The following is a 19574-nucleotide window of genomic DNA, read 5'->3' on the forward strand; positions in this document are numbered from 1 at the left end:
AAAATCAGCCATGTGCAGTAGAAATTTCTGTGATGCACACTGCTGTAGCCAAAAACCAGCAGTTAAAAATGGCCTAGAATGGTCCGAAACTCGTCCGAATATACCAACAAGTCTCAAAACATATTACGGACCTACTCGAAGTCTCAAATCACACATAACAATGGCGAAACTACAAATCGCACATCGATTCAGATTTATGAGCTTATGAAATTTTTAATTCTATAACTCGCACCGAAACATGTCAAATCAATTCGAAATGAATTCAAATTTTGCGTACAAGTCCCAAACGACATAACGAAGCTACTGAAATTTTCTGAACCATAATCCGAACCCGATATCATCAAAGTCAACTCTAGGTCAAACTTATAAATATTTCAAAACTTCAACTTTCCAATTTTACGCCAAAATGCGCCGAATTGTCCTACGGACTTCCAATTCAAAATCCGAACATACGCCTAAGTACGAAATCACCATACGAAGCCATTGGAATCCTTAAAATACTATTCCGGAGTCGTTTACACAAAAGTCAAATCTCCGGTCAAACTTTAGAAATTCAAGTTTTATAAAATCAAACTTTTTATTATTTTCAAAAACTAATGGAAAATGTGCCTACGCACCTCGGAATAACTTCAAATTTTATACACAAGTCATAAATATTGTTAGGAAGCTGATTGAACTCTCGAAATCCAAATCGGGACCTGGTATCAACAAAAAAATAATTATGGCCAATTTAGGAATTCTTTAAACCTTTAAATTTCTAGTTTCCGTCAAATGGCGATAATTCGAGTTAGGGACTTCCGAATTCGATTTCGGGCATATATCCAAGTCCCAAATTACGATACGGACCCAACGGGACCGTCAGAACACTAATCCGGGTTCGTTTACTCAAAACGTTGACCGAAGTCAACTTAAATGAGTTTTGAAGCACTATTTCACATTTTTATCAATTTTTCACATAGATATTTTTCGAAAAAATATACGGACTGCGCACGGAAGTTGAGGAATGTTGAATGGTGTTATTCGAGGTTTCGTAGCACAGAATTAAATGTTAAATTTAAAGATGACCTATCGGGTCATCACAGCTGCATTTCAGGCTACGCACCGCAGTTCACAAAGTCTTCATCGTACTATTTATTTTATCATGTCTTATTTACATTCTAGACAGGTGTTGTATTATTATTGTACTCCTTAGTAAATGTGCTTGCACTTGTGACACCGGATTTTGGGAATTCCTACTGGATGTTCATTTTTGTAGTTCACGTAATTATTATCATTTTCTATAATTTATATTTTATACGGAAGTAGAAAATAAAAATTACGGATTTTCTGCAAGTACCAGATTTTACTCTACTTATTTAATGGGATTCATGATTTCAAAAATAATAAAATGAGTAACTAAGTTAATTAATCACCGTTGGCTTGCCTGACGACGGCGTCAGACGCCATCACGGCCTATAGTGGATTTTGGATCGTGATATTTTGTAGGTAATTTCCTCTTTTTTTTCTCCTTTTCTATTTTATTTCTCTGCTCCTATTCTTTTTTCCTTCTTTTCTTTCTTTTCTCCTTTTCCTTTTTCTCATTTTCTTCTTATTTTTTCCTTTTTCTTCTTTTCTGTTCATTTATTTTTTGCCCAAATAGTATTATTATTATTATTAATATTTAATTTCACACTTTATTTTGGCTCTTTCTTATTTTATTATTTTTTAAATTAAATTATTAGAACAACTTATACATTATAGCTATTTTCTCTTCTCCGTTTTTATTTTATTTTGTTTCTTTTTTAATTGTTATTTATCATTATTTCAAATTATTTTTTTCATAATCTAATTCTACACACTTATTTGGCTCCTTTATTTTTGTTCTTTCTATTTATTTGTGTATTTATATATTAATTATTAAAAATAACTTACTTTAGCATATAGTATATGAAAAATCATATATTAGTAGCAATTGAAGTATATTATTGCAGTATACTATGATACCCATATTCTATATATCATTTACTGACTGGGTATATGATGTCGAGAACTTTGTTAGAAAATCAAAAAAGGACCCATTGATTTTTTTTAAAAATACCAAATCTAACTATATTGTTACTTTATACCATATATTGTAAATAGTATATTGTTGCAATAAATTATACACTATTAAATTAAATATTATAAACCAAAATGGTATATAGTATGTTATTTTGGTATATAGTATAAATTAGTCTTCTTTGCTAATTCAACTCAATTTCAACCTAAATTTCAAACATATACTCCAGAATTTTTACCAAATTGACTCAAACTTTAATCACAACCTCCAATCAAATATCTCAAACTAAATATTTTGGTTTAAGAAAATAATAAAAAAAAAATAAACATGAGAACTCCGTTGAAAAGTTAAAAAATAACTCAATAAAAATTTCAAAAAATTATAAAAGGACCAAATTGCAATAGTATACTGTTACATTACATAGTATACCATAACAGTATGCCGTTGGAATGAACTGTATACTAAAATGGTATTAATATATCATTTTGGTATATACTACAAATTCTTCTTTGCCAGTTCAACGCAATAAATTATACACTAATGAATTAAATATTATAAACCAAAATGGTATATAGTATATTATTTTGGTATATATAGTACAAATTAGTCATTTTCGCTAGTTCAACTCAATTTCAAAAATCTACTCTAGAATTTCCACAAAATTAACTCAAACTGTAGTCACAGCCTCCAATCAAATATTTCAAACTAAATATTTTAGTTTAATAAAAATATTGAAAACATATGAGAATTCCGTTTAAAAGTTAAAAAATTAACTCAATAAAAATTTTAAAAAATTCAAAAAGGACCAAATTGTAATAGTATACTGTTAAATTATATAGTATACTATAATAGTATACCGCTGGAGTAAACTTGTATACCAAAATGGTATATAATATATCATTTTGGTATACAATACAAATCATTCTTCTACGGTTCAACTCAGTTTTAACCCAAATTTAAAAAAATTACTACAAAATCTCCACCGTGAAAACGTCGTCTGAAATTTGAACAAGGACCTTAAAATTTTGAAAAACAGAAAAATGGTCTAATTATAACGATATACTGTTGCAGCATATTATATACTATTGTAGTTTATTGTATACTATTATAGTATACTATTACAGTAAATTGTATACTATTATAGTATATTATTGTAGAAATACTATTGCATGTATTGCTAAATTATAGTGTAGTAGTAAACTGTAGAATATATCAATATACTTTTATAGTATATTGTATACTGTAACGATATATTATTGGGTAATTATATTTCTTCTTCGGATTAATAAGTTTCAAGCTCAACAATGGAAGGTATTCAACAATTTAATTCCAATAATCAACTCAAATGAGCTCCAAATACAACCAAATTCCAGGAGAAGCTTCCCAAAGGTAGTATAGATAACATATTGTAATACCAACTTTGAATCAAATAACAAAATCTTCTGGTTGATAATTCATATTAAAGAGTTTCAAGCTCAACAATGATGGGTCTTCAAACACATATAAAAATCTCTTATAGAGAAAGCCAAAATCTATCGAACTCAATGAGATTGAGAATTTTGAGAAGAATCTATTGAAACCCTAATTTTTTTTTTATGGATTTACTTTCTAGCTTTGTTTTTCTGGAATACGTGAAAAAGATGACATAAAAGGTAGATAGATCAGAGATTGTACGGAGGGAAATAATCCAATTAGCAAAAGTGAAGAAAGAGAAAGGGAGAAGAAAAGTATAAGAAAAAAGTACAAGGCAACTTTAAACTACATAGTTGCAGTTGAAGAATGAATAAGAAAAATGGGTACACGGGTAAATAGTTTCGGTCGACGGGTATTAGTTTGTGTTATGTCATGACCCAAAATTCACTATAGGTCATGATGGCGCCTAACGCCGCCGTCAGGCAACCCAATGCTGATTTATCAATTAATTACTCATTTTATTACTTTCAAAATCATATATTTTAATACGGAAGGAGATTTACACTTCTAAATCTACGGGAACGTACAACATTTATAGTTTATAAAAGAAATGAAAGGTGATAATAATATATAAAATCGTAAGCAACAACCGGTATAACCCCAAAGTCCGGTGTCACAAGTGCATGAGCATTTACTAAGGAGTACAATAATAATACAACATCTGTCCAGAATATAAATAAGACAGGATAAAATAAATAGTACGATGGAGACTCGGTGGATTGCAATGCATAGCCTGGAATGCAGCTCACCAAATGAACCTGTCATATCCTGCACATTTAGTGCAGAAGTGCAGCATTAGTACGTAAATCAATATGTACCCAGTAAGTATCTACCCTAACCCCAAAGTAGTGACGGGGGGTCGACATCGACACCTACTAGAGTTCCAATAAAGCAATATAATAAATCATAAGTAGATATGAAGCACGCAACAATAATAGGGTAAATCTGTAAGTTACATAATCTTCCGAATATTTTTTTTAAAGTATGAATTTCTCAATCTTGTATTCTACCTTAACAGCTCAGAAAATGTCAAGTGACAATATCAAATGAATAAGGAATACCATATAAAATGCCGGGCATCAGTGGAAAGATAATCTCGTGAATGTTCGGACTACCAGCGATATAACGCACGATTATGCCGAGGTCGTTCGGCCAGATCCAGAATAACATGTACACTGTCGAGGGTCGAGCGGGATGAACCATAGATGCATCTATTATACTGTCGAGGCGTTCGGCCCACTCCTCAAGAAAGGAAGGAAATTATCGAATTACGAGGCACGTGCTTAGAATACAGTACATGGGCACAATAATAAATATACCCCTTTACATTTATCAAATATCTTGGCAACAACTCAAGGTGATAAAGCTCGGCCTAATATATGTTTCTAAATTCATTTCAGTTAAAATTTCAATTAATTAAACTAGCAAAATAAGTCCAAACAATTTAAATATTATATGATAAAGTCCTAAGTCTAGCCGGATATAATCATGCTTTAGTTACGTACGGACTCTCGTCACCTCGTGCGTACGTAGCACCCACAACTAGTTGCCCATAATAATAAATATCACCTAGGGGTAGTTTCCCTCTCACAAAGTTAGACATGAGACTTACCTCGCTCCGAAGTTCCATAACCGGCTCTTGCGCCTCTCTAGCACCTCAAACCAAAGCCCATCGATCTGAAACTAGTCAAACAATGTGTAAATCAATCAAAATATACTCCAATGCTTATAATTTAACATTTTATAACAATTCCCAACTCCGCTCGAAAAGTCAATAAAGTCAATCCTCAGGCCCACGTGCCCTGTCACGACCCAAAAATCCATAAAGGTCGTGATGGCACCGGACTCCACTGTCAGAAAAGCCAACAATAAATACTTAAATGGGTTCTCATTTTGTTACTTTTGAAATCATGTTTTTCCTTCAATTTAAATCGTAAAAGATGAAGTTTACAAAATAAATAAATAATAATAATATCTTTAAAATTTCCAATACAGCACAACCCATAATCCTCTCAAAACTCGGTGTCACAAGTGCATAAGCATTAACTAGGAATGTAGAATAAAATACAACAGCTGTCCAGAATACAAATTGGACAGAAAAAATGTAAGTACTCTGAGGGAGACTCTGTTGGTTGCGACTTGCCGTATAGAATGCAGCTCACCTAAGTCCCCGTCATAATCGCGCCTCTGCACCCACAAGGCCGCTAAACATATGTGTACCTGCACAAAAATATGCAGCAAGTATAGTATGAGTACGTAAATCAACGCGTACCCAGTAAGTATCCCGCCTAACCTTGAAGAAGTAGTGACGAAGGGATCGACTCGGACACTTACTATGGGCTATAATTAATATACCAATGATATGATTAAGCATGGATCACGTAGAACGGCTGTAAGCCCGATATCATGAAGTAAGTAAACAATTCTTTTGTTAACAAGAAGTTTTTCCCAAATTCATTTTCATCATTTTAACAGTTTATATCTCAAGCCAATGAGGCAATATCAATTATTATAATTTCCGAAGCAATTAATACAATCGTACGGAAGTCATGCCGAGGTCGTACGGCCCGATCCAACAATAAAAATAAACTGTGCACTGCCGAGGGTCGAACGGCGCGAACCATAGATGCATCTATAAATTTCCCCGCTCGCGAATTATACATGCGATGCAGTCAAATATAAATTTAAGGAAATACCCCACTCGCGAATCATACCTCCGACGCTGCCAAATATAAGTTTAACATTTAAATCATAATCTCTTTCTTAATTCTTTTTAGAATAAGGGAAATTCAACTTGAAACGTTTTAAGGAAATTACCCCGCTCGCGATACATACGCGCGCCGCTGTTACACATAGATTTCTTAAGCTATTATAGCATTACTCAATCCTTTTCAAAATTTCGAAGTTCAAATGAAACCTTTTAAATCTTAAGTTTTTCAATTTCAACTCATTTCAAAACATTTAATAAGCAAACTCAATCTCGCTCCCTCTCAAGGCAAACAATAAACATATATCAATAACAATATCAACAAGGCATTATGTGAGCCTAAAACTACCCGGACGTAGGCATAGTCCGTACGTAGCTCCCACAAATAGGAGCACACAATAATTTAGTTCACCTATGGGATTAATTTCCCCTTACAAGATTAGAAAGGAGACTCACCCCGCTCCGAAGTTCCATAACCGGCTCCCAAGCCATTCAATCAACTCAAATTGATGCCCAACGCTCCACAAGTAGCCAATAATTAGGCAAACCTAATAATATATACTCAAATACTCAATATAATCCAATTTATAACAATTTCTAACACCGATCGAAAAGTCGATAAAAATCACCCTCGGGCCCACGTGCCCGGATTCCAAAATTTTTTGAAGATAAAGTTTACCCATAACCTCACGAACTCAAATATATAGTTTATTCTCAATTACATGCCCAATTTCGTGGTCAAAATCTAAAAATAATAAATTCTAGGTTTTTCTTCAAAACCCCAAATTTCTACAAATTTTCATGTCTAAATCCGTATATAATCCTTGTATGTAACTCACAACTAGTAGAAACCACTTACCTCATGCTTGATGATGAAATCCCCTCTTCAAAATCTCCAAAAATCGCCCCAAGCCGTGTGAAAAATGGGTGGAATGAACTCAAACCCTGCTTAAAAACATTCTGCCCAGCCCAGGTCCGCCCTTCTTGGCGTTCGCGACCAAAGGATCGCGTTTGCGAAGGCCAAAGGTTCCTGACCCAAATTTCCTCTTCGCGTTCGCGTCATACAGGTCGCGTTCACGAAGGTTAGCTGCCCAGACCCCTCGCATTCGCGTTACCCTCTACGTGTTCGCGTTGGCCAAATGGCCTTAGGCCCAGCTCACCATTTCTTCTACGCGTTCGCGATTGCCTCTTCGCGTTCGCGTAGTTTCCTCAGTCAACCTCTCCGCATTTGCGACCTACACCTCCCATTCGCGATGAGTAATATCCTCCAACCCACGAATCCTTATTCGCGAACGCGATCTCCTCCCCGTGTTCGCGATGAAGGATACCGGAACCAACATCAACAACAGAAAAACATGGGAAAAATGACCCGAAACCAACCCGAAACACACCCGAGGCCCCCGGGACCCCGTCCAATCATACCAACCTATCCCAAAACACGACACAAACTTGCTCAAGGCCTCAAATCGCATCAAACAACATCGAAACCATGAATCACACCCCAATTCAAACTTAATGAACTTTGAAACTTCAACTTCTACAATCGATGCCGAAAACTATCAAATCACGTCCGATTGTCCTCAAATTTTGCACACAAGTCACATTTGACATTATGGATCTACTCCAACTTCCGGAATCGGATTCCGACCCCGATATCAAAAAGTCCACTTCCGGTCAAACTTCTCAAAAACCTTCAAATTTCTAGCTTTAGCTAAATGACTCCAAAATGACCTACGGACCTTTGAATCCACTTCCGGACGCGCTCCCAATACCAGAATTACCATACAGAGCTATTTCCAGACTCGGAATCCCAAACGGACATTGATAACATTGAAATACACTTCAGCCCAAATTTATGAAATTCTTTCAAAATGCCAACTTCCACAATAGGCGCTGAAACGCTCTCGGGTCATCCAAAACCTATCTGGACATACACCCAAGTCCGAATTCATCATACGAACCTGTTGGAACCTTCAAATCCCAATTCCGAGATCGTTTACTCAAAAATCCAACCTTAGTCAATTCTTCCAACTTAAAGCTTCCGAAATGAGAAATTTTCTTTTCAAATCAACTCTGAACTTCCGAAATTTCAATTCCGACCATGTGTACCAGTCATAATTCCTGAAGTGAAGCTGCTCATGGCCTTAAACTACTGAACGACGCGCTAGAGATCAAAATGACCGGTCGAGTCCTTACATTCTCTCCCACTTAAACATACGTTCGTCCTCGAACGTGCTAAGAACTGCTCTGGAGTTGTCCGAAATCACTGGTTAACACCTCGTGCACCTACCCGTGCTACCACAACTCAGTTGAGCACATTAGCTCGATCAAATATGAAGATATTCTCTTTTATTTAGGCAGATAAGCCTTAGGGCCTAGTTCCAACATCCGGAATTCTCTACCAGGCCTGCTTCCAACATACGAACACCATATCAATCACCACACGATGTACCCGAACACGACTGCATACCTTTGCCTAATTCACACCATGCACCACAACATTCACATGACCATAATAACATCCTCTGATAACAGTAGCCGAAATTCCACGAACATGATGCTCACTATGCACCTCTTGACATATATAAGTCTGGTTCCAACTCTTGTAATGCTGCCGTAGCGGAAAAAAAGCGTAGAAATTTACAACCAACTACCGAGTCAACCATTCATTGAGTTTCTCCCCTTAACAAGAACCATTACCTTATTTTGGACTGAATACTGATTCTTACTCTTTAACTATGCCTCATACCGATCTGATCACATTGACCCCAGGACCATTAATCCCGTCTCTCCCAGTATAAGTTGTTCAGGCAATAAGCCATCTCAGACGCTGCCAAAAGTCTCATGCGATGCCATAATGTGCCAATAAGCTACAAACTTGAATGTGATACATAAGGAAAATGAACTCTGGAAAGAACTACTCAACCCACGTAACTAACTAGACAACCGAAAAGGTGTTACGAATCTTCCTCAAAAAATGGAAAACAAAACAAACGAAAATAGATATAGGGGATTGAACTCAACATCACACTGTTGCGGCGCGCAGCCCGATCCGAACATAAAATCTATATAAGGAGATACTTACCGAGCTAGAATGCTCATTATTACAAATATCCGAATATCGTCCACGAGCACGCTAAGTGCATAATACCATCCCTGGGGAGATAGATAGTGCCATACGCTACAAAAGTCAAGCACAACTAAGGTGCGATATATGATCTGAATCTTGAGAGCCATCCTGCTCACATAACATCATCACTACGTGGAACCTCAACACATATGAAATTAACAAGCCGTTTCACAACTCACACAGCATAATATAGTATTACATGAAGTAGCCGACGATGAAATAACATCCAACGTCCGAATACTCCTCCACAAGGAGCGCTAAGCTGAAATGAACACATCCGGCCTAACATAGAGCCCACATTCATATCTAGATCCATCCACGGATCTCAAGCCGATTCGGATCGCACCGTACTAGTCTAATAATCTTTCAAGGGCTTATAGTAACTCTTTTTCCCCATAACACACAAGAATAACCATCATATCCGGAACAACTTCCACAGTCCACAACCAAATGAACCGAGCGCCCTCCAGGCATAAATTCCCAATTAGCGATATTACCAAAATCTTCATACTTGGTTTCCATTCTTCAATCAATCAAGTGACTACATGTCACACTTATACCATCTTCCCGTAGGATATGCTCCCATGACCTTCCGCACCAGGTAACAAGTCTGCACACCCATACCACCGGCCGCACAAACACTGTAAAGCAAATCAAAAATCCGAAGTCACTACTCAAAGCATCTTGCACAGGACACCGATCTCAGGTGACGCTAAACACAATACCAGCTTACTCTAACCATCTGAATCCTTTCACGCTCATCCTAGCTCTTGACATTCTTTTCGACACCAAACTGCAACCTTGATCCTCAACTTCCGAATCCCATGCCGATTACTGCACTTAAACATGCCAATGCGCAAGAGTGCAAGAATTTCATCTTAACTTCCGAACTATTAATAGGGTAAACACTTCATCACATAAAAACCTTTTACTTAACTCATTCCAAGAGAACCATCGAAACACACGACTGAATCCTCATATCCGCAGAAAATACCAACCTTAAGTAGTGGTCTAAACCACCATAACCCCTTCAGGATCCATCTGCACATAACAGGCCATAATACTCAAAAGCCTCCAAATAAGATCGGTTACGGCGACCGTCAAACCTCGCACGTACCGTCACAAATCACATGAATAACCCAACACACTAAAGGAGCTGATCATTGCCATCATTATGCCAATTCAACTATTGCTAACCAGACCCGACTTCTCCTAATTTACTCTGGATCTTCCTTAGAAACAACAACAGCACCTTTATCAATATAACGAACTCAATCCTCACTCATCCCAAGTGACCCCATTTCACGAGACCACATTGTCCCCAAAACCCACGAATCATTTCATACCCTCCTTGTGCGCATAATCGCGCCTTCAACTGATACACCTATTCTGATAATTCTTCTATAAATCCAAAGTTACATGCTCCCATTCCTCTCATGATACCCCATAGACCAAAGATATCACGGAACACTCCAAGCTCCTTTATCATAATCCGCTACAGAAGCTCGATATTCAACCATACTATGGACACGAAATCCTTAGGCACCACGCCTTAACTTTTGAATCCACTAGGACCGTTATTGAGAGTCACCCACTCTGACTTAGTCCTGAATATAATCAACTCCAAGGCTCTGCTAGCAAATGAGAACCCTCTCAAAGTACCACCCGGCTGAATCATTTTCCTTATACACCATTTCCACACGAAGCCTAGACTTTGAGTCTTCCCCAAACTTGAACACGAATCGATAAGGGCCAAATATAGCACACATTCCTCAAATCCTTTGCTCAATTTACTGCTGATGTTCTCTTCCCTTAGTCGTAAATAAACCATCAATATGTCGATACCCCAAAAATCTTAAAAATAAACGACCATGCAATCCAATTGTAGGCGGTGGGACTCTCCCACTTATCTTGAAGCTACTATTGCATAAACCTGGAACCCAGCAAGATTCTTCCTTCATCGACATGATCCAGCACAATCAACCGGCCAAATTCCTCGAAATCCTTCTATTAACCTTTAATGAACACTCCGAACCACTAGCCACATTTACATATTCAATCTCTTATCGGGTAGCCATTAAAATTCTTCGCAGAAGCTTCATCAACACCACGCAACCGCTAACCTGCTCACAGGAGATAACCTACCCGTGGAAATTACATGCTGACATATTCCCACAATGCTGCACCGACTATAATTACCACGAAGCTAACAAACCATCCTGAGCATGTGTTCATCCACCAACTGTACAAGCCCGTTCACTCCCTATTGGTATCAACTAAACGTGCGACAATACATTCCAATCCAAAGTCATGTTGTATCCTTTTTCATATTAAGCTACCCCCTCCTGTCACACCCAATCTTCCTCAATATAGCAGCCGATATTCCAAATTAAGCCCGTAGACCTAGTCACTGTCCACCATGAATCCTAATCACTCCAAACTTTCCCCAAGGCGTGTAGCTATCCTACCACAGAACCCATCTGATACTCTGCCACTTTCCCACTTTGGTCAAACCCTTTCCTTTAAGCAACTACTCGACTCCCATTTCTCACACTTGGCCTTCTATAAGTTTATCCACCGCAAGGCACCTCCCACATGTCCTTCCTCATCCTTCGCTGCCCAGTTGTTGCCTTAAATCAAAAATCTATCTCTGTAGCACTTGAACCAACAGATCGCTACTAACTTTAAACCTATTAGAAGAACCTCTTTCTCGAGCCATCAATACTAGAAGTACCAATTCGATTCCGAAATCGCTACACTCCGTTATCTCTGACAAACGCATCTCAAGCACCATTTCACAGTACCCTGCCCCAAAGGCAAATTGATGAAGACCATAACATCGGCGAACTTAACACATTCAATCTAGGGCGACGACACTACATCACAGATGAAAGTTCCACCATGCTTGAAATACCAAGTCTCGCTACTCCGTCAACCCAAGTATGAACATCCTCAGTTCGATTGCCTTTCCTCCATCGGAAGTAAAATACCGAATCTCTGAATCATGCACTGAGTAAACCTCCTTTCATGTCATTCACTGCCCCGACACATGGGCAAGCACCCTACCATCACATCAATACTGTGCGATAACAACTCATGAGCATCATAGTAACCTGTGCATAGCCTCAAAGCTCTCAGAAGTACAGCTACTGAGCTGAAATGACAGAATATCCTTCCACAAGGCGACGACAATAGCCCAATCAGCTACGCAGGGAGAAATATCCCGCACCATATATGTAGAACCATTACATATCCTCAATTCCCGAATTATAACCAGCGTATCACGTCGCATAAGATTGAATGGGAAAGAAATGAAGGCATAAGCCTCAAAGGAATCAAATCGCACGATAATGAATCAAGAAGGGAAGTGCTCCTTACAGCCCTGTAGCCTCTCGAAGATAAGTACAGACGTCTCCGTACCGATCCGCAAGATTCTACTAGACTCGCTCATGACTCGTGAGACCTAAGTGAACCTAGTGCTCTGATACCATGTTGTCACGATCCAAAAATCCATAAAGGTCGTGATGGCGCCGGACTCCACTGTCAAGCAAGCCAATAATAAATACTTAATTGGGTTCTCATTTTGTTACTTTTGAAATCATGTTTTTCCTTCAATTTAAATCGTAAAAGATGAAGTTTACAAAATAAATAAATAATAATAATATCTTTAAAATTTCCAATACAGCACAACCCATAATCCTCCCAAAACTCGATGTCACAAGTGCATAAGCATTAACTAGGAATGTAGAATAAAATACAACAGCTGTCCGGAATACAAATTGGACAGGAAAAATGTAAGTACTCTGAGGGAGACTCTGTTGGCTGCGACTTGCCGTATAGAATGCAGCTCACCTAAGTCCCCGTCATAATCGCGCCTCTGCACCCACAAGGCCGCTAAACATATGTGTACCTGCACAAAAATGTGCAGCAAGTGTAGCATGAGTACGTAAATCAACGCGTACCCAGTAAGTATCCCTCCTAACCTCGAAGAAGTAGTGATGAGGGGTCGACTCGGATACTTACTATGGGCTATAATTAATATACCAATGATATGATTAAGCATGGATCACATAGAACAGCTGTAAGCCCGATATCATGAAGTAAACAATTCTTTTGTTAACAAGAAGTTTTTCCCAAATTCATTTTCATCATTTTAACAGTTTATATCTCAGGCCAATGAGGCAATATCAATTGTTATAATTTCTGAAGCAATTAATACAATCATGCGCAAGTCATGTCGAGGTCGTACAGCCCGATCCTACAATAAAAATAAACTGTGCACTACCGAGGGTCGAACGGCGCGAACCATAGATGCATCTATAACTTTTCCCGCTCGCGAATCATATATGCGATGTGGTCCCCGCTCGCGAATCATACATGCGACGCAGTCAAATATAAATTTAAGGAAATAACCCGCTCGCGAATCATACCTGCAACGCGGCCAAATATAAGTTTAACATTTAAATCATATCTCTTTCTTGATTATTTTTAAAATAAGGAAATTCAACTCGAAACTTTTTAAGGAAATTACCCCGCTCGCGATACATACGTGCGACGCGGTTACACATAGATTTCTTAAGCTATTATAGCATTACTCAATCCTTTTTAAAATTCTGAAGTTCAAATGAAACCTTTTAAATCTTAAGTTCTTTAATTTCAACTCATTTCAAAACATTTAATAAGCAAACTCAATCTCGCTCCCTCTCAAGGCAAACAATAAACATAAATCAATAACAATATCAACAAGGCATGATGTGAGCCTAAAACTACTCGGACATATGCATAACTAGTAGCTACGTACGGACTCTTGTCACCTCGTGCGTACGTAGCTCCCACAAATAGGAGCACACAATAATTTAGTTCACCTATGGGGTTAATTCCCCCTTACAAGGTTAGAAAGGAGACTCACCCCGCTCCGAAGTTCCATAACTGGCTCCCAAGCCATTCAATCAACTCAAATCGATGCCCAACGCTCCACAACTAGCCAATAATTAGTAAAACCTATTAATATATACTCAATATAATCCAATTTATAACAATTTCTAACCCCGATCGAAAAGTCGATAAAAATCACCCTTGGGCTCACGTGCCCGGATTCCAAAAATTTTCAAAGATAAAGTTTACCCATAACCTCACGAACTCAAATATATAGTTTATTCTCAATTACATACCCAATTTCGTGGTCAAAATCTAAAAATAATAAATTCTAGGTTTTTCTTCAAAACCCCAAATTTCTACAAATTTTTATGTCTAAATTCATATATAATCCTTGTATGTAACTCACAACTAGTAGAAATCACTTACCTCATGCTTGATGATGAAATCCCCTCTTCAAAAGCTCCAAACATCGCCCCAAGCCGTTTGAAAAATGGGTGGAATGAACTCAAACCCCGCTTAAAAACATTCTACCCAGCCCAAGTCCGCCCTTCTTTGCATTCGCGACCAAAGGATCGCATTCGCGAAGGCCAAAGGTTCCTGGCCCAAATTTCCTCTTCGCGTTCGCGTCATACAGGTCGCGTTCGCGAAGGTTATCTGCCCAGACCCCTCGCGTTCTCGTAACCCTCTACGTGTTTGCGTAGGCCAAATGGCCTTAGGCCCAGCTCACCATTTCTTCTACGCGTTCGTGATTGCCCCTACGTTTTGAATCCACTAGGACCGTTATTGAGAGTCACCCACTCTGACTTGGTCCCGAATATAATTAACTCCAAGGCTATGCTAGCACATGAGAATCCTCTCAAAGAATCACCCGGCTGAATCATTTTCCTTATACACCATTTTCACACGAAGCCTAGACTTTGAGTCTTCCCCAAACCTTAACACGAATCGATAAGGGCCAAATATAGCACACATTCCTCAAATCCTTTGCTCAATTTACTGATGATGTTCTCTTCCCTTAGTCGTAACAAACCATCAATATGTCGATACCCCAAAAATCTTACAAATACAATAACTATGGAATCCAATTGTAGGCGGTGGGACTCTCCCACTTAGCTTGAAGCTACTATTGCATAAACCTGGAACCCACCAAGATTTTTCCTTCATCGACATGATCCAGCACAATCAACCGGCCAAATTCCTCGAAATCCTTCTATTAACCTTTAATGAACACTCCGAACCACTAGCCACATTTACATATTCAATCTCTTATCGGGTAGCCATTAGAATTCTTCGCAGAAGCTTCGCAACACCACACGACCGCTTACCTGCTCACAGGAGATAACCCACCCGTGGAAATTACATGCTGACATATTCCCACAACGTTGCACTGACTATAATTACCATGAAGCCAACAAACCATCCTGAGCCTGTGTTCATCCACCAGATGTACAAGCCCATTCACTCCCCTTTGGTATCAACTAAACGTGCGACAATACATTCCAATCCAAAGTCATGTTGTATCATTTTTCATATTAGGCTACCCCCTCCTGTCATACCCAATCTTCCTCAATATAGCAGCCGATATTCCAAATTAAGCCCGTAGAGCTAGTCACTGTCCACCATGAATCCTAATCACTCCAAACTTTCCCCAAGGCGTGTAGCTATCCTACCACAGAACCCATCTGATACTCTATCACTTTCCCACTTTGGTCAAACCCTGTCCTTTAAGCAACTACTCGACTCTTGGTTCTCACACTTGGCCTTCTATAAGTTTATCCACCGCAAGGCACCTCCCACATGTCCTTCCTCATCCTTCGCTGCCCAGTTGTTGCCTTAAATCAAAAATCTATCTCTGTAGCACTTGAACCAACAGATCGCTACTAACTTTAAACCTATTAGAAGAACCTCTTTCTCGAGCCATCAATACTAGAAGTACCAATTCGATTCCGAAATTGCTACACTCCGTTATCTCTGACAAACGCATCTCAAGCACCATTTCACAGTACCCTGCCCCAAAGGCAAATTGATGAAGACCATAACATCGGCGAACTTAACACATTCAATCTAGGGCGACGACACTACATCACAGATGAAAGTTCCACCATGCTTGAAATACAAAGTCTCGCTACTCCGTCAACCCAAGTATGAACATCCTCAGTTCGATTGCCTTTCCTCCATCGGAAGTAAAATACTGAATCTCTGAATCATGCACTGAATAAACCTCATTTCAAGTCATTCACTGTCCCGACACATGGGCAAGCACCCTACCATCATATCAATACTGTACGATAATAACTCATGAGCATCATAGCAACCTGTGCATAGCCTCAAAGCTATCAGAAGTACATCTACTGAGCTGAAATGACAGAATATCCTTCCACAAGGCGACGACAATAGCCCAATCAGCTACGCAGGGAGAAACATCCTGCACCACATCTGTAGAACCATTACAATTCCTCAATTCCCAAATTATAACCAGCGCTTCACGTCGCATAAGATTGAATGGGTAAGAAATAAAGGCATAAGCCTCAAAGGAATCAAATCGCACGATAATGAATCAATAAGGGAAGTGCTCCTAACATCCCTGTAGCCTCTCGAAGATAAGTACAGATGTCTCCGTACCGATCCGCAAGACTCTACTAGACTCGCTCATGACTCGTGAGACCTAAGTGAACCTAGTGCTCTGATACCATGTTGTCATGATCCAAAAATCCATAAAGGTCGTGATGGCGCCGGACTCCACTGTCAAGCAAGCCAATAATAAATACTTAATTGGGTTCTCATTTTGTTACTTTTGAAATCATGTTTTTCCTTCAATTTAAATCGTAAAAGATGAAGTTTACAAAATAAATAAATAATAATAATATCTTTAAAATTTCCAATACAGCACAACCCATAATCCTCCCAAAACTCGGTGTCACAAGTGCATAAGCATTAACTAGGAATGTAGAATAAAATACAACAGTTGTCCGGAATACAAATTGGACAGGAAAAATGTAAGTACTCTGAGGGAGACTCTGTTGGCTGCGACTTGCCGTATAGAATGCGGCTCACCTAAGTCCTCGTCATAATCGTGCCTCTGCACCCACAACGCCGCTAAACATATGTGTACCTGCACAAAAATGTGCAGCAAGTGTAGCATGAGTACGTAAATCAACGCGTACCCAGTAAGTATCCCTCCTAACCTCGAAGAAGTAGTGACGAGGGGTCAACTCGGATACTTAATATGGGCTATAATTAATATACCAATGATATGATTAAGCATGGATCACATAGAACAGCTGTAAGCCCGATATCATGAAGTAAACAATTCTTTTGTTAACAAGAAGTTTTTCCCAAATTCATTTTCATCATTTTAACAGTTTATATCTCAGGTCAATGAGGCAATATCAATTATTATAATTTCTGAAGCAATTAATACAATCATGCACAAGTCATGCCGAGGTCGTACGGCCCGATCCAACAATAAAAATAAATTGTGCACTGCCGAGGGTCGAACGGCGCAAACCATAGATGCATCTATAAATTTCCTGGCTCGCGAATCATACATGCGACGTGGTCCCCGCTCGCGAATCATACATGCGACGCGGTCAAATATAAATTTAAGAAAATACCCCACTTGCGAATCATACCTGCGACGCGGCCAAATATAAGTTTAACATTTAAATCATATCTCTTTCTTGATTCTTTTTAAAATAAGGAAATTCAACTCGAAACTTTTTAAGGAAATTACCCCGCTCGCGATACATACGTGCGACGCGGTTACACATAGATTTCTGAAGCTATTATAGCATTACTTAATCCTTTTCAAAATTTCGAAGTTCAAATGAAACCTTTTAAATCTTAAGTTCTTCAATTTCAACTCATTTCAAAACATGTAATAAGCAAACTCAATCTCGATCCCTCTCAAGGCAAACAATAAACATAAATCAATAACAATATCAACAAGGCATGATGTGAGCCTAAAACTACCTGGACGTAGGCATAACTAGTAGCTACGTACGGACTCTCGTCACCTCATGTGTACGTAGCTCCCACAAATAGGAGCACACAATAATTTAGTTCACCTATGGGGTTAATTCCCCCTTACAAGGTTAGAAAGGAGACTCACCTCGCTCCGAAGTTCCATAACCAGCTCCCAAGCCATTCAATCAACTCAAATCGATGCCCAACGCTCCACAACTAGCCAATAATTAGTCAAACCTATTAATATATACTCAAATACTCAATATAATCCAATTTATAATTATTTCTAACCCCGATCGAAAAGTCGATAAAAATCACCCTCGGGCCCACGTGCCCGGATTCCAAAACTTTTCGAAGATAAAGTTTACCCATAACCTCAAGAACTCAAATATATAGTTTATTCTCAATTACATACCCAATTTTGTGGTTAAAATTCGTATATACATGTAACTCACAACTAGTAGAAATCACTTACATCATGCTTGATGATGAAATCCCCTCTTCAAAAGCTCCAAAAATCTCCCCAAGCCGTGTGAAAAATGGGTGGAATGAACTCAAAGCCCGCTTAAAAACATTCTGCCCAGCCCAAGTCCGCCCTTCTTTGCATTCGCGACCAAAGGATCGCGTTCGCGAAGGCCAAAGGTTCCTGACCCAATTTTCCTCTTCGCGTTCGCGTCATACAGGTCGTGTTCGCGAAGGTTAGCTACCCAGACCCCTCGCGTTCGCGTAACCCTCTATGTGTTCGCGTAGGCCAAATGGCCTTAGGCCCAGCTCACCATTTCTTCTACGCGTTCGCGATTGCCCCTTCGCGTTCGCGTAGTTTCCTCAGTCAACCTCTCCGCGTTCGCGACTTACACCTCCCATTCGCGATGAGTAATATCCTCCAGCCCACGAATTCTTATTCGCGAACGCGATCTCCACCCCGCGTTCGCGATGAAGGATACTAGAACCAGCATCAACAGCAGAAAAACATGGGAAAAATGACCCGAAACCAACCCGAAACACACCCGAGGCCCCCGGGACCCCGTCCAATTATACCAACCTGTCCCAAAACACGACACAAACTTGCTCAAGGCCTCAAATCACATCAAACAACATCGAAACCATGAATCACACCCCAATTCAAACTTAATAAACTTTGAAACTTCAACTTCTACAATCGATGCCGAAACCTATCAAATCACGTTCGATTGTCCTCAAATTTTGCACACAAGTCACATTTGACATTACGGACCTATTCCAACTTCCGGAATCGGATTCTGACCCCGATATCAAAAAGTCCACTTCCGGTCAAATTTCTCAAAAACCTTCAAATTTCTAGCTTTAGCCAAATGACTCCAAAATGTCCTACGGACCTCCGAATCCACTTCCGGACGCGCTCC

The sequence above is a fragment of the Nicotiana tabacum genome, chromosome 23 (genome assembly GCF_000715075.1).
Source record: "Nicotiana tabacum cultivar K326 chromosome 23, ASM71507v2, whole genome shotgun sequence".
Classification (NCBI taxonomy): domain Eukaryota; kingdom Viridiplantae; phylum Streptophyta; class Magnoliopsida; order Solanales; family Solanaceae; genus Nicotiana; species Nicotiana tabacum.